This window comes from Apodemus sylvaticus, chromosome 1 (genome assembly GCF_947179515.1).
Source record: "Apodemus sylvaticus chromosome 1, mApoSyl1.1, whole genome shotgun sequence".
Classification (NCBI taxonomy): domain Eukaryota; kingdom Metazoa; phylum Chordata; class Mammalia; order Rodentia; family Muridae; genus Apodemus; species Apodemus sylvaticus.
The window spans coordinates 188,889,307-188,904,737 of NC_067472.1; the positions used below are offsets into that span (position 1 = coordinate 188,889,307).

The window sequence follows — 15,431 nt, forward strand, 5'->3', positions numbered from 1 at the left end:
TCATGGCAATCTCGAATTTGGCAGGTTGTTCATTCCGCAAGCAGCTAATCAATAAATCTTTAACTATAGTTGCAATGAGTCCATGGTCTTTTCCCAGGAGCCGTAGAGAAGGTCATCTGACTCTAGGACCAAGAGAGAAAACAAAATGGCCCAAGAAAAGACAACAAAACATAAAGAACATGATGTCAATATTTTCTGAGTTCCTGTAGATGTCTGGTTTTTATAGTTTTCTGTTTAATTGTCTCTAGGTTATAGACACTTATATTATTCTGCAACTTAATGAAACTAAGAAAAAATACTGAGCTTTTTAGGACATCGGCCTCCATTTGCAGACACAAACAAACCATTTAAAATTTCTCTATAATAGCCAAGCAATGGTGGCACAGGCCTTTGGTCCAAGCACTCAGGAGGCAGAGGCAGGCAGATCTCTGTAAGTTCGAGGCCAGCCTGGTCTACGGAGTGAGTTCAGGACAGCCAGGGCTACACAGAGAAAACTTCTACTGAAAAAACAGAGAAACAAAACAAAACAAAAAACCCCACAAATCTATCAGTAACTCCAGACATCCCTGTTTAAAATAACCTAAGCTGGACTCGTTAAAAGTTAGAATTACTTCAAAGAACACAATGGGCAGGTGCACTGGGCCTTCAGTCACTCCTCCTCACTAGTCAGCCCTAATTGCAATAGGCCTCAAAGTTTTCTGGAAGGTCTAGGGTATACAGGCTAAATACTAAAAATCAGGAGGGACTCTACCTCTGCAACAAGTGGGTAAAGTCTCTGGATACTATCTAACATCCCCTTAGGAAACATTTCACACAATAAATGGTACATTTCTTTGTTACTGTCATTTCTCATGTTCTTTAATTATTTAATCAAAAAATGTATATAAAAACTGAGATGGCTGACTGAAATCGCAGATGTCTAGCTCTTTGGTGCCCTCTCTCTTGGTTCTTATTTACAAAGCAAAGTTGTTGCATTCCAGGCCTCGGAGATTTCAAAGTTCTTGCTGAAATGCAAACTCTCTCTCAGGATGTGTAAGACTACTGGAGGTGGGAAGAGAGACATGTAAAATTTCAAGCAAAAACAAGTTCACCTAAAACTTGTAACAAAAGGATTAATAGTTAAATAAAACAAACCTATACACAGGTAATCTTAATTTGCTCTTGCATGTTTATTAAAACTTAAAATCAACTCTTTTTACCTCATTTGGAGACTAAGGAGGCGACGGGTCTCTGAGATACTTTAGATTAGGATGGATTTCTATATGATGATTTTTATCCTAAAGTTTTTAGATTACAAACAACATGTATATGCCAGGTGGTGGTGGCACACGCCTTTAATCCCAGCACTTGGGAGGCAGAGGCAGTCTGATTTCTGAGTTCGAGGCCAGCCTGGTCTACAGAGTGAGTTCCAGGACAGCCAGGGTTACACAGAGAAACCCTGTCTCGAAAAAAAAAAAAAGAAAGAAAGAGAGAAAGAAAGAAAGAAAGAAAGAAAGAAAGAAAGAAAGAGAGAGAGAGAGAGAGAGAGAGAGAGAGAGAGAAAGAAAGAAAGAAAGAAAGAAAGAAAGAAAGAAAGAAAGAAAAGAAAAGAAAGAAAGAAAAGAAAAGAAAAGAAAAGAAAAAGAAAAAAGAAAAAGAAAAAAACATGTTTAATGAATGAAATACATTTGGTAAATAAAGCCTACTTAGGTTCATAGTAACCGACTTGAAGATGTGCGTCTGGTATCTCGGTCTTTGCCACCTTCACTAAGCTCCAGCTATTTGGATAAAGAGTCACACATGACACTGTGGTATTCTGTGATGGTGTACTAGGAAAGGACATGGAAAATAAGGCTCCCAATCTCTCTGCAGACTGCATTATGATTTTATAAAATTCCCAGTCTCTCTATGGGCTCAAGGATCTCGTTTTATTTTGATACTAAGAGAGCTTCAGTTCAAAAATTATAATTTTAAGGCTAAAACTTAACAGGAGTAAAAACTATAGAATCCTAATTTTGTAAAAGCTGCTAACGGCTGGACCCAGCCCCTCCAGACGCGCAGGCTGGAAAACCCACCAATCCCTGAGTTCACCCAATACTCAGGATATGAAATCCCACTAATCCCCACCCTGGAAAACTTTGCCCCACAAGAAACCTTCCCACCAGAGGCAGCCAAATCGTCCCCAGTTGGTTTTTGATCAATAAATAAAGACGCCAGCAGTCAATGGCTGGGTAAAGGGAGACAGGGCGGGGCCCTTAGAGCTATGCAGGCTAGGACACAGAGGGAGGAGACGGAGGATCGCCATGATACGGTGGGAGATGGATCAGACTTAGAGCTACAGGAGAGAGAGAGAGCCTTGTAAGGATTCGGATAAGTGGCCACTGGACGCTTGCCCATGGGGCCTGGGGTAGCAGGCAGGGAACTAGAACTGCCCAGCCATTGAGCTAGACAGAATAATTTAAAAATAAGCTAGTGTGTGTGTGTGTGTGTGTGTGTGTGTGTGTGTGTGTGCACGCGCGCCTTTCATTCAGGGATCCAGAGAGCTGCCAGGCAGAGGAGCACAACTCACAACCCGGCAGGAGCTAAACCTGAGCTACATTTACCTTTGTCAGAGCCAGCCCCGCCTTCAGGGAGCCTTTTCTTCCCTCCGCCTCCATCTCCTCCTATTTTTAGGTGTAAGGAATGAAGCCCAGGGCCTTTCACACTCTAGGTCAGCGCTTAAACAGTGAGCTCCATTGCCTGGAAGGATCTTACTGTTCTCCACTGAAGACAGCATCTGGACCAGGCTCCAAAACAAGTTCTGTCTTTCCAAGGTCTTGCTTGTCGTGGGCTGGGGATGCAGCTCAGTGCCAGAGTGCTTGCCTGGTTCCTGAGAGACCCCACGTGCATTGCAGCACCATGTGTGTACACATATGTGCATGCATAGACACACAGACACACACACCACACACACAGACACATACACACATACACAGACACACACACAGACACACACACTACACACACACATATACACTTGATATCCATTACACTTACCCTTACTACACACACAGACACACAGACACACACACACATACACACAGAAACATACACACCACACACATACACACAGAGACATACATACACAGACACACACACACACACACGATATCCATTACACTTACCCTTATAACACACACACACACACACACACACACACACACATGATATCCATTACACTCGCCCTTACTGAAACAATAGCCACCTCATTGCCCACTTTAAACCCTTTCTCTTCCCCTCTATCAATGGGAATTTAAGTCATTTTAACAAATTTGGGGAATGGCTGGAAATTATCCTAGAAAGAGTAGGTAACTATCCAGCAAATGACTTGATAGCTTTCAATCATAGCCTTGGGGAAAATTATTAGAAATGAGACAGAAATCTAAGACAATCTCATGTCCATCACAGCGACACTTATCAGAGGGAAAACTGGAAACAACCCAGACTGTCAACCAAACTCCAAATTCTGAAACTGTTTCTGATTCAGGGGCTCCCATAGTCCAAGTGTCTTCGAGGCTAAGGGTGACCTTGAACTCACGGCCTTTCTGCCTCTGCTTCCCAAGTGCAGAGACGACAGACAGGCCCCACCACTCTCTCTCATTGTGTTCGGTTTGGACTTCAAGAGGAAGTCCTGCTCTGTGGCCCAGGCTTACCTGGAGCTGGAGGCAATGCTCCAGCTTCCCCGCTGAGCATGCTGGGATCCTAGGCAGAGGCCACCACACCAGTGCAGAATCTGAAACTCTTGTGGCTGACCTGATGACTCTATCTCACTCACAGAGCCAGTGTGGCCTCCTACCCCAGCATCCCGTAGCTGCCAGCAGCTCTCTGGGCATGCGACGGCTGCGGCGTGCCCCAATTCCCTCAGCGAAGCAAACACAAATGGCAGGACACCAGGCTGGGTGTGGGTCTGATGCAGGACTTGCAGACACAAACACACACACACACACACACACACACACACACACACACACTGGTGATGCCCGGCATGTGGCCAATCCCCACCTGTGTCATTCACTGTGTGCTATGCAGAGCAGTATTGCTGAGAAGTCGAAGACCACGGGTATGCTGTCTCACAGTTATAATATCAATACTCAGGAGACTGAGGCAGGAGGATGACAAACTTGAGGTCAGCCTGAGCTGCACAGCAAGACCCTGTCTCAAAACAAGCAGACGTCAAAAGACTCGGAGGACACCCCTGTAGTTAATGGTCAAAGAAAAGGAGTGTCTACATCCCGGCTGGAGAAACTGGACAGGGCTGTGTGAAGTCTTACAGAAGAATGTTGTTGGGCTGGGAAGACGGCTCAGCAGTTCAGAGCCTTCTCTTCCTGAGGACCCAGGTTCAGCTCCCAGCAGCCACATGGCGGCTCACAGCTGCCTGTAACTCCAGTTCCAGAGAATCCAAGATTCACTTCTGGCCTCTAAGGACACTACACACATGGTGTACCGAGATACAAGCAGGTGAAACACCTGTACATGTATAATAATGATGATGAAAAGAGGTTTAAATAACATTTTTTAAAATCTCCAAACCTGGCAAATGGGATTGCTTGAAATACAACAGCAATGTCCTGCAAAGAAAACCACCAGCAGAGTGAGCGGGAAACTTCAGAGGAAGAGGGAACTCATTTTGCCAACTTCACACAAGAAACTGACACGCGTAAACAACTGTGGGGCCTGGAGCAGCAGCTCAGCCGGCAGAGTTCTCGCTTAGAGTGTGGGAATCCGCAGCACCCAGAGCTCAGCATGGTTCGTGCACGGCTGAGGTTCCAATACTTGGAAGTCAGGGCCAAGAAGATCAGAAGTTTGAGGTTATCCTTGACCCAGTAGATTTGAAGCCAGCCTGAGCTACAGTTGATTAAAGGGCACAGTATAAATAGTATCACCCCATCTGAGAGAGAGAGAGAGAGAGAGAGAGAGGCTGATTAAACACACCAAAAATTACCCTATCAATAAGTGAGCTAAAGATATGAATAGACAATTCTCCAATTTTCAGAAAGAAAAAAATATGAATGGCAAAATAATTCCTGAAAAGGCGCTCAACATCCTTAGCCACAGGCCACGGGGTGAGTGGTCAGGAACACTGCTTTGAGAGTCCGTCTTCCGTGACAGAAAGGCCGTCGTCAGCAAAGCTAAGGACAGCAGTGTATCCTCCTGGGGAGGATGTGGGAAAGGGGACTCAGGAGTGTAGACCGGCACACCGTTTGTACATCAGGATAACGATGTTTTGAAAAGCTAAAGCAGGGTGCCCTGTGACAGAGCTATCCCGCCCTGTGACAGAGCTATCCCACTCTTGACCTTTTGCCTGCAAGACTCCAGTCAGCTGAGCCGCAGGCGCATCTATGATTGCTGCTGTGCTGTCACAGTAGCCAGGACATGGAAACAACCGAAACGCCCTTCAACAGATGCACAGATAAAGAAACTGTGGTGCATCCGCACAATGGAACATTATTCAGCCATGAAGAAAAATGAGATGATGATATTCACAGGAAAAAGAGCCAGACTCAGAAAGACAGATGTCGCAAGCCATCTGTCACGTGCAGAGCCCAGATCTAAAATGGTGCGTGTGTAAGCTAGAGAGAGGTTCACCAAATCGGGAGATCAGGAGGAAGAGAGCTTAAGGGAGAGAAATAAAGGAAGTGAGAGCATCCAAGTAAGAAAGCAGAAGGGGGGCTGGGGGAGGGAAGGGAGAAGCCAGGTGGGGGAGGGACTGGGGGAGGGAAGGGAGCAGCCAGGTGGGGAGGGGCTGGGGGAGGGAAGGGAGAAGCCAGGTGGGGGAGGGACTGGGGGAGGGAAGGGAGAAGCCAGGTGGGGGAGGGGGCTGGGGGAGGACAGGAAGCAGCCAGGTGGGGGAGGGGGCTGGGGAGGGAAGGGAGCAGCCAGGTGGGGGAGGGGGCTGGGGAGGACAGGAAGAAGCCAGGTGGGGGAGGGGGTTGGGGAGGACAGGAAGCAGCCAGGTGGGGGAGGGGTCTGGGGAGGACAGGAAGCAGCCAGGTGGGGGAGGGGGCTGGGGAGGACAGGAAGCAGCCAGGTGGGGGAGGGGGCTGAAGAACAGGAGCAAGTTAGAATGAAGCCCGGTGACACCAACACATAGAGCCCATGATGAGCCCGTCACTCTGTGCGATGTCTTTGTTGTTGGTTTCCACAGCCCGGCTTCTCTGTGTAGCCCTGGCTGTCCTGGAACTCACTCTGTAGACCAGGCTGGCCTCGAACTCAGAGATCCACCTGCCTCTGCCTCCCAAGTGCTGGGATTAAAGGCGTGTGCCACCACTGCCATGTTGCTGTATGATGTCTTAAATTTTCAGTTAAAAAAGATAAACAAAAGCTCACAATCTAGAGAAAACCTCTAGAGGCCACATCATTTTATATATATATATCATGTTAATCTCCACACTGTAGTCCCACCATCTTAAAATGATTCTTGAGAAGAAATGGAAGCCTTAAGATATTTTTTCCTGCTTTGTAATTTTCCATAATAAACCATCTGCAAAATCACACTCTTTCTTGGCCATCTGTCTGTCCGTCCGCCTTCCATGGACTTCCGTCCCCAGAGCCCCTGAGCTGATGGTAGGAGTGAGCACCGCCTCCTCACTGGGAGGAAGGACCCTAACGACGCTCACGGGAACGCTCCATTCGGAGGACTCAGAAAGACAACTTCTCCTTTCCCAGACGAGCATTTGCCTTGTCACCTTCAAAGACTCTGGTAAGAATCAGATCATTCTTGCGAGATGATTTTGCAAGTTGGGAAATTACAAGAAGAATTTGCAGCCAGGGGCATGAAGCTGTGACCACAGCTACTTACAACGATTCATTCTGTGAGCCTAGGATTGGGGGACCTGTCTGGATAACACCTCATATTCACGAGCCATCGACAAATCCTGTATCTCCAGAGAAGCAGTAAGAGGCCACAGTTCTCTTTGCCCTTTTGGACAACTGAAAAACAAGAATGATGTAAAACTGGAGTTCATCCAATAGCCACTCCTTTCCTGGAGCTGGGGAGATGGCCCGGCGGTTAAACACGCTGGCTGCTCTCACAGAGGTTCCAAGCTCAGGTCCCAGTGCCCACATGGCGGCTCACAGCCATCTCTAACTCCGGTTCCAAGGGATCCACTGTGTCCTTCTGATCTCCAAGGGCACCAAGCGTACACACGGTACACATGCAGGCAAAGCATTCATACATATATGTGTGTGTGTATGTATGTAGACACACACATATATACATATATACACACATATATGTACACACACACACACACACACATATATATGGAGAGAGCGGGGGAGAGAAATAAAAACAGCTTCTCTCCGGAAGTCGCTTTCTGGAAGGTTCTTGGAGGGGGCGCCAGGGAGACCGTTACTCCACAGAAGGCTGGGATCTGTGTCCATTGGTCCTCCTGAGCCTGTGCAAACACCACCAAGGTCGCCTTGCAGGAGAACGTAGCTTCCCTTGTAGGACCCCCGAACGGGGAGGCCCCACTCGAGTCTCAGATCGGGGGCACACCCAAGGAAACTCGAGAGACCGGCTTGATGCAATGTTTTTATTGCATCACGAGGCAGTTTAATTGCGGAGCTCCGGACCTACACGTGCAAGAGACAAAGCGGTCCGCACCGAGGCTCAAAAGCTAGGGGTTTATATGGGAAAAGGCAAGGGGGTTTCCGCTCTTTACATAATTAGTCAATTCATACATTGAGGGAGTAATTGGCATACAATTACATCAGCGGGTAGTACCTGAGTCAGCAGTGTAGGAGAGTAGAATGTAGGGGAGTGGGAGACTTATCTTGTTAGCAGAGGGCCTAGTTAAACTTCAGGAGAAAAGAAAGGTTGTAGGGAGGGAGCCCAGATGGCCCATGACTCAGTGGAGGTTGTTTAGGCTACTTTTTATCTTTTCTGTCTGGCTAGTTTCTGGAATGTCTTAACGACCTTGGGAGGACCATCCTGCTATTCTAACAACCTTGAGAAGGCCCCAGCTTGTCAGGGTTTGCCCCTGGCCTGCCTTATGCCTGGGCCGTGGATTCTATGAGGTCTTAACTTCGTTTTTTGTTTCTAATTTCCATCACCCTAAGCGTAATGCCCACGGCAGGACCCAACAGCTGCGGAAAAGGCGCTTACCAGGACTGCAACAAGCCGGCCCAGATCCACTCCAGCAACATTTCCGCTGCCAAAGCGGTTGCTGATGCCATTAGAAGAAGCCTTGGACCTAAAGGAATGGACAAAATGGATCAAGACGGAAAAGGCAATGTGGCCGTTACAAAGGACGGTGCCACCATTCTGAAGCAAATGCAAGTATTGCACCCAACGGCCAGAATGCTGGTGGAACCGTCTAAAGCTCAAGTCCCAGAAGCAGGGGATGGCGCCACGCCGGTCGTCATCATTGCAGACTCCCTTTTAGATTCCTGCACCAAACTTCTGCAGAAACCAACCATCACTTCTGAGTCATTCCAGAAAGCTTTGGAAAGGGTCTTGAAATCCTTATTACATGTCTTGACCTGTGCAACTGAGCAACAGAGAAACTTTGTTAAATAGCGCAGCCGCTAACCGGAGTCAAAGGTTGTCTCTCAGTCAGTATTCAAGTCTGCTCTCTCCAGCAAATGTCAATGCGGTGATGGAAGCCATCGGCCCAATCACAGCCACCACTGCAGATCTTAGAGATACTGAAAGAGTCAAGAGGCTCGGAGGGACAACAGATGACTGTGAGCTTGTAGGGGGCCTTGATCTCACGCAGAAAGTGGCAAATTCTGGCATAACCGGAGTTGAAGAGTCTAAGATTGGGCTTATTCCGTTTTGCTTATCTGCTCCTAAAATAGATATGGATAATCAAATCGCAGTACCTGATTGTAGTGGCTGTTCCTGGTTGTCAACTTGACTATATCTGGAATGAACTACAGTCTAGAATTGGAAGGCTCACCTATGATCCTAGTTTGGAGGCTCAGAGATATAAGTTTCTGACCTGGATCTTGGCATGGAGACCTTGAAGCATAGTGTCTAAAACAAGGAGATCTCCGAGTTCAAGATCATTTGGGATTAAAGGCATGGATGCACACACCTTTAATCCGGGCCACACCCTCTGCTGGAGACCTACAGCCTTTAATCTGGGCTACACCCTCTGCTGGAGATATATAAGGACATTGGAAAAAGGAAGATTCTCTCTCACTCTTCCTTGCCTGCTTGCTTTGTGGGACTGAGAAACTGCTAGATCCTTGGACTTCCATCCACAGCTGCTGCTGATCATTGTTGGGGAGTTGGACTATAGACTGTAAGTCATTGACAAATTCCCTAACTATATAAAGACTATCCATACATTCTGTGACTCTAGAGAACCCAAACTAATACACTGATTATGCCCAGATGGATCGAGTGCTTCGAGAAGAGGGAGCCTATAGTTTAAATGTGGTGAAGCATACTAAGGAAACAGGATGTGATGTCCTTCTCATACAGAGGTCTATCCTAAGAGGAGCACTTAGTGACCTTGCATTGAATTTTCTGAATAAGACAAGATTATGGTGGTTAAGGACATTGAAAGAGAAGGCACTGAATTCTTCTGTGAGACTGGAACCAAACAGGTTGCGCACACTGACCAGTTCACTGCTGCCTGCGGGACTCTGCCGAGTTAGCAGTGGAAGTCGTTTTAAATGAGTCTGGAAAACTATTCAAGGTCCACAGGTTGTACAAGCCCAGGCAGAGCAGTTACAACTGCCATCCGTGGGTCTAACAAACTGATGATGGAGGAAGCTGAGTGCTCCACTCAAGACGCCGTCCGGTGTCATCCGATGCTTAGTAAGAAGGGAGCTCTTATGGTGGGAGTAGTGCTCCAGGCGTAGTGCTGGCCCTCAGCCCGACTGAGCACTCTCCAGCATGGAGTTACCTACTGATATGCAATCCTACCGTGCTCTCGCAGACGCTGTAGAAGTCGTTCCATCTACACTAGCTGAAAATGCTGGCCTGAATCCCATTTCTACAGTAAAAAGAACTAAGAAACCGCCACGCCCAAGGAGGAAAAACCAGAGGCCTTACTGTCCGACAGGCTGGGACCGCCAACGTTTTTGGAGGAAACAGTTGTTCAATCTCTGTTGGTGTCAGTCAGTGCTCTGACCCTAGGAACTGAAACTGTGGAGCACCCTGAAAACTGATGATGTGGTCATTGGTCGATAACCTGGACAAGGCTGGCTGACTGGAGCCACTATGGACGGAAGTACTGTGTCTGGAATGAAGATGGTCGCCTCTTTCCTTGTCTGGAAACTTGCTTCTTCACAGTTTTTGGACATTGTCTCCGGTTGGCATTTGTTTGAAATTGTACTGAAACAATTTAATGAAAATATTAAATACTTGGTTGGTTTGTTTGTTTGTTTGGTTGGTTGGTTGGTTTTTCGAGACAGGGTTTCTCTGTGTAGCCCTGGCTGTCCTGGAACTCCCTCTGTAGACCAGGCTGGCCTCGAACTCAGAAATCCGCCTGCGTCTACCTCTCAAGTGCTGGGATTAAAGGCTTGAGCTGCATGGCTAAATATTTGGTTTTAAACCCCACAAGTAAAACAATAATAAAAACTACCCCTTTCCTAAACAGTTCACTAATGTCCCCATCTCTCCAGATGCCCCCAGGTCATGTCCCCTGGGAAGCTATATTACACAATTCAAGCTGATAAGCGAAATATCAGATCACAGCCTCCCTTGCACACGTGTCGAGCTCTCTTACAACAGAAAACAGAATGCCACGGCTCTTAAATGCTACCTCTACCTCCATCTTCCCTCTCAAATTCATTCTTTATTAGTAAGATAAAAATTCCCATGTTTGTGGCTGAACATGGTGGTGCATGCCTTGACGTTCCAACGCTGACAGACAGGCAGGAGGACCTCTGTCAGCCTGGGGCAGCCTGGTATACATAGGACTTATGTATACCTAGCCCAGGCCCACCAGGGCTTTATAGTAAGATTTTGACTTGAAAAAAAAAAATCCTGTATTTTATAATCAAGATTTTATCAGCATGGAAATCCTCTCCACACCACACAACTCAAACTTCTTACTTTATAACTGAGTGTCAGAATAAGTCACCAAATCATGGTCATCCTCCCTCTGAAAACCTGGGGCTGGAGATGGCTTAGAGGTTAAGAGCTCTGGATGCTCTTCCCAAGGACCCAGGTTCAATTCCCAGCACCCATGAGTCAACTCCCAAAGGTCTGTAGTCCCAGTTCCAGAGGATCTGACACCCTCACACTCACAAGCAGGCAGAACACCAATGTGCATAAAATAAGAATAAATAATTTTAAAAATTAAAATAACCTTTTGACCCCAAGCGCCTTAGCACGGCATAAGCCCTTTGTAAGCTGACCTCACCCTACATGCTGGCCTCGTTCAGACACCCTGGAGTGCTTGTCTGGCTTTTACACGTGAGCATTGGTCACTTGGTCATAAAGTCGGGTGGACTCTGCTTGACATGCTAGTTTCGCCCTTTCTAGGTCAGAACCCCCTAAAGTGAAGGGATTGTCGCTTGTATCTGCTCCAGCCTGGGACTGTAGGTGTTCCCTGGGCACTGTGGTATGGAAGATGCCACACTAGGAGTTTTGGGCCTCTCATCGCACTTGATCCTTACAAATTCCTCCCAAGGGAGAAAACGGAGGCTCAGAAAAGGTGAGAAGACTGCCGAGGTCTCAAGGCTGAAGGGGGGAGGGGTGAGCGATCGGAGTCGGGTTAGCCGTAATCCGTCAGTGCCGTGGATTGGGCAGCGGTGTCAGATGGGTCGCTGGGCACCCTGTTCACCCGCAGGGCAGAAAGCCAAAGCACACATGCAAAGGAAACAAGCTGCCTTAATGCCAGCTTCCTCTGAACCCAGCGTGTGGGCCTGCCCCTCCTCCCTGCAGTGTCCCCTCCTCCGCCCTTAGCCCTTCCGACCCTTCAAATAGCAGCCCCACTGTGCGCCGGTCATCCCTACGGGATTATCTCGCCCCTAAGCAAAGCAGAAAGACATTAGGGGGTAAAAGGCCAGAATCTTTCTGGGAAGGTTCTTGAGCAACTGGTTTGGAGTTGGAGCCCCTCCCTAGGGCCGCTGGCTCAGTCACAGTGGCCCATGTTTTCCTTTCAGGACCTGTCAGGCAACTTTGGGATCAAGATGTTCACCAATAAGCCTGTCCGACAGAACAGGGTTAGGAGAAACCCTGATACCTTACAAAGCCCAGGCTAGTGGAAAGATTCGTCTCACCCCCACCTCACTCTGTCTCTGGGCAACATCTTCCACACACAAGGTCAGAGCCAAGCACTTCGGGAAGACACGCCTCTCTTCCCTGGTGGTAATACTACCATTAATGAGTGACTGCTGCTTCAGAAGCTCTGGACCTGGTGCTTTCTCTCTCTCTCTCTGTTACTCCTTATGACACTGCCACGGGTTACACTACCGGAGTAGTTAGAGACGCAGGCTCTCGGGTGGGCTGGGCCCACCATTACCCCAACTCTGACATTCATGATCTATCGCCACGGTGACCACAGCTTTTCTACATGGAAAATGGCACCAGCGGGCGTCTGGAGATGCTGAGGCTTCATTCGGTGAGTGTCAAGTGTTTGCCACCAGTCAGCTATCAGACCTCCTCCACATCGTCACAGAGACTGGAACTGAGGCTGGGAGAGCGCATGCAAACTGTCCACAGCTAATAAAATCCTAAATGGGACTAAATCCAAGTGCAGTGCGCCTGACTCTAAAAGCCCGTAACACCCAGCACCCGGAATCCCTACTGTCCCCAGGCCAAGCCTTACTCAGGAGCAATTAAGGTCAAAGGGTCACGATGGACATGGGTCAGAACTAATTTCCTGGACCACCCTGGAGACACGGGAATAGGAAGGGCCCACAACCAGCACAAGAATATGAGAACCAGGAAGTTTTTGCTCACCCCACCCTTCTTCATTTTACCTAAGGGACAGCTGACTAAATAAGTATCTAAGGAAGTAAAAAGAAGGATGAAGTCACCAAACAGCGTTATAAAGCCACAAGGAGGAAAAATCTCCAGCTATACTTCTTGGCATCTGGGTGTGGTAGAGAGGGCTTAGTGTCAGGGCATCAGTTGAAACCCTGGTTGGCACTAGGCCGCCTCTCACAAATCTTTCCCCACCCTGAACAACCACCCGTCATGCAAGCTCAAAGAAGGTAAAGAGGTGGCAGCTTCATAGAAAACCCTTTTCGAGGTCCGAACAGCTCTATATTTCCCCATTAGTGACATTCCCCTGCGCATGCGGTTTTTATATATTATTAGTTATTAACTTTGTCTGTGTCTGTGTGTGTGTGTATGTATGTATGTTTGTATTTATGCCGCAGTCCATGAACTTACAGGAGTCAGTTCTCTTTTTCCTCATGAGTCTCAGGGATCAGATCAGGTCATCAGACTTGGCAACAAGCACCTTATTCACTGAGCCATCTTGTTGGCCCCCCTGCTAAAAAGGGTTAATGAGATGGCTCCTAGAAGTTGTCCTCTGACCTCCACATTTGCATTATCACACACACACACACTCACACTCACACACTCACACACACACACACACACACAAACTATAATAAAAAATAAAATTCTTTTTTTTTGACAGTCTCAGAGATCTAACCCGTGGTTAGAACTTTCTATGGAGACCAGGCCTGCCTTGAACTAGTAGAGACCTACCTCCCAACTGCTGGAATTAAAGGCATGTGGTGGCCACCGCCTCTGGCAAGGCCGGATTCTTCTATACCGAGGACTTGAGGGACGAGCTGAGGGGCGTCTTGGACATCACTCTTCCCCGGCTCCGTCACAGCCCTTCCTAAGGAGCCCAGACTCCTGGCTTCCCAAGGTCACTGCACTCTTGAGAGGAGGGTCAGAAAATGTCACCACCACCCTCCTTGTCCCACTCTCAGCTGCCCTCTGCTGCACAGTCTGAGCCCATCTCTGGTTCTGAGGGCTCCCAAAGACCTAGCAAATAAGAACTAGAATCCCTAGCGAGCAGGCCGCACAGGGCCGAGACGGACGAGAGGTTAGGGCAGTGGTTCATGCAGATCTGCAAGCATGAGGACCCGAGTGTAGTCCCCAGTGTTCACGTAAAGACAAACGAACGAATGAATGAGGGAGAGCGCTTGTCTGTCTCAGTGCTGGGAAACCAGAGACGAGAAGACCTGGGGCTTGCTGGGTAGCCAGCTTAGCTGGACCCATGAGCTCCACGGCATTCAGGGGCCTTGTCTCAAAAACTAAGATGGAAAGCCTGTAAGGAACACACCATGGTTGGCCTATGGTCCCCACACGCAGACTCATACATGTACATGGGTTCGGGACCTCAACACACATGTACCATGAAAACGAATGCACACAAAGAAAACAGACAAGAAGAACAATTATCTCCTGGAGACAAGAGGCTTGTTTCATTTGAAGATTTGGCACCTGCTTCGTGGTATGGGTAAGACAAGTATCAGCGGAACTCTGCCTGTTTGAAACAGGGTCTGTGCAGCTCAGGCTGGCCCTCAGTGAGGATGCTCCTGCCTCAGCCTCCTGAGCACTGGAATCACAGACATACTCACCACTCTCAACTCTTCCCTTACCCACAGAGTTTTACATATTTATTTTTTTGAATAAACCTATTAAAGCAGGGCATAGAAGTGAAAAATCTGACTCCTAATAAAATGTGTACAGATGTCCACACAATGGTGATACTCAGACTGGTGTGGTAAAGATGGTGATGGGGACAACAGAACTGTGAATGCCACACCATGGGTCACTCTGTATAAAGAGCAGGCGCTGTGGATGCTCTCAGTGCTGAGCCTAGTTTGACGGCCCAGTCTCCATCTGAGCTCACCGGGGAGTGAGTTGAGTTTGCTTTTCTTTTATGACCAAGACTCAGATCTCAAAAGTCTATGAGAGGACAGAGTAGGGGCTGCAAGAAGCTCAACAACTGAGCAAAATGCTTAACATATGTCAGGCCATGGGCGCAACCTCCAGCACCAAAGACACAAGAGGAAAGGGAGGAGAAGGGAAAGGGGCATCGCCGAGTCCTAGCTCCAGCCCCAGGTAAAGCTATTCCTTTAAGGTGGGTATGTCTGTGCTTGACGCTTGATGGTGGTGGCGCATGCCTTTAATCCCAACCCTGGGGAGGCAGAGGCAAGTGGATCTCTGTGAATTCAAGGCCAACCTGGCCTACAGAGAGAATCCCAGGACAGCCAAGACCTCACAAAGAAACACTGTCTCAAAAAAAAAAGAAAAAAGAAAAAAGAAAAGAAAACACGGTGCGTGTAAATATGAACCACACAGAAACAAAGCACACGTGCAACCGACTCCTTCTCTGCTGTCCAATCTTCCGTCTGTGTCTGTCAGTCCTCTCCTACCTACTCCCGACCCAGACGCGGTGAGATCTGGTCAGTCCCCAGTTCTGAGATTTCGGAGTGTTCAGGAAGGTTTTGGGTACTTCAACTCCACCTTCCTGGTG

The 15,431-nt window shown here is 48.0% G+C and overlaps 1 pseudogene; it reads left to right on the plus strand.

Annotated features, from left to right (window-relative positions):
* The first annotated feature begins 6,622 nt into the window (after positions 1–6,622).
* Positions 6,623–10,336, plus strand: LOC127683078 (T-complex protein 1 subunit delta-like; annotated as a pseudogene).
* The last annotated feature ends 5,095 nt before the right edge of the window (positions 10,337–15,431 follow it).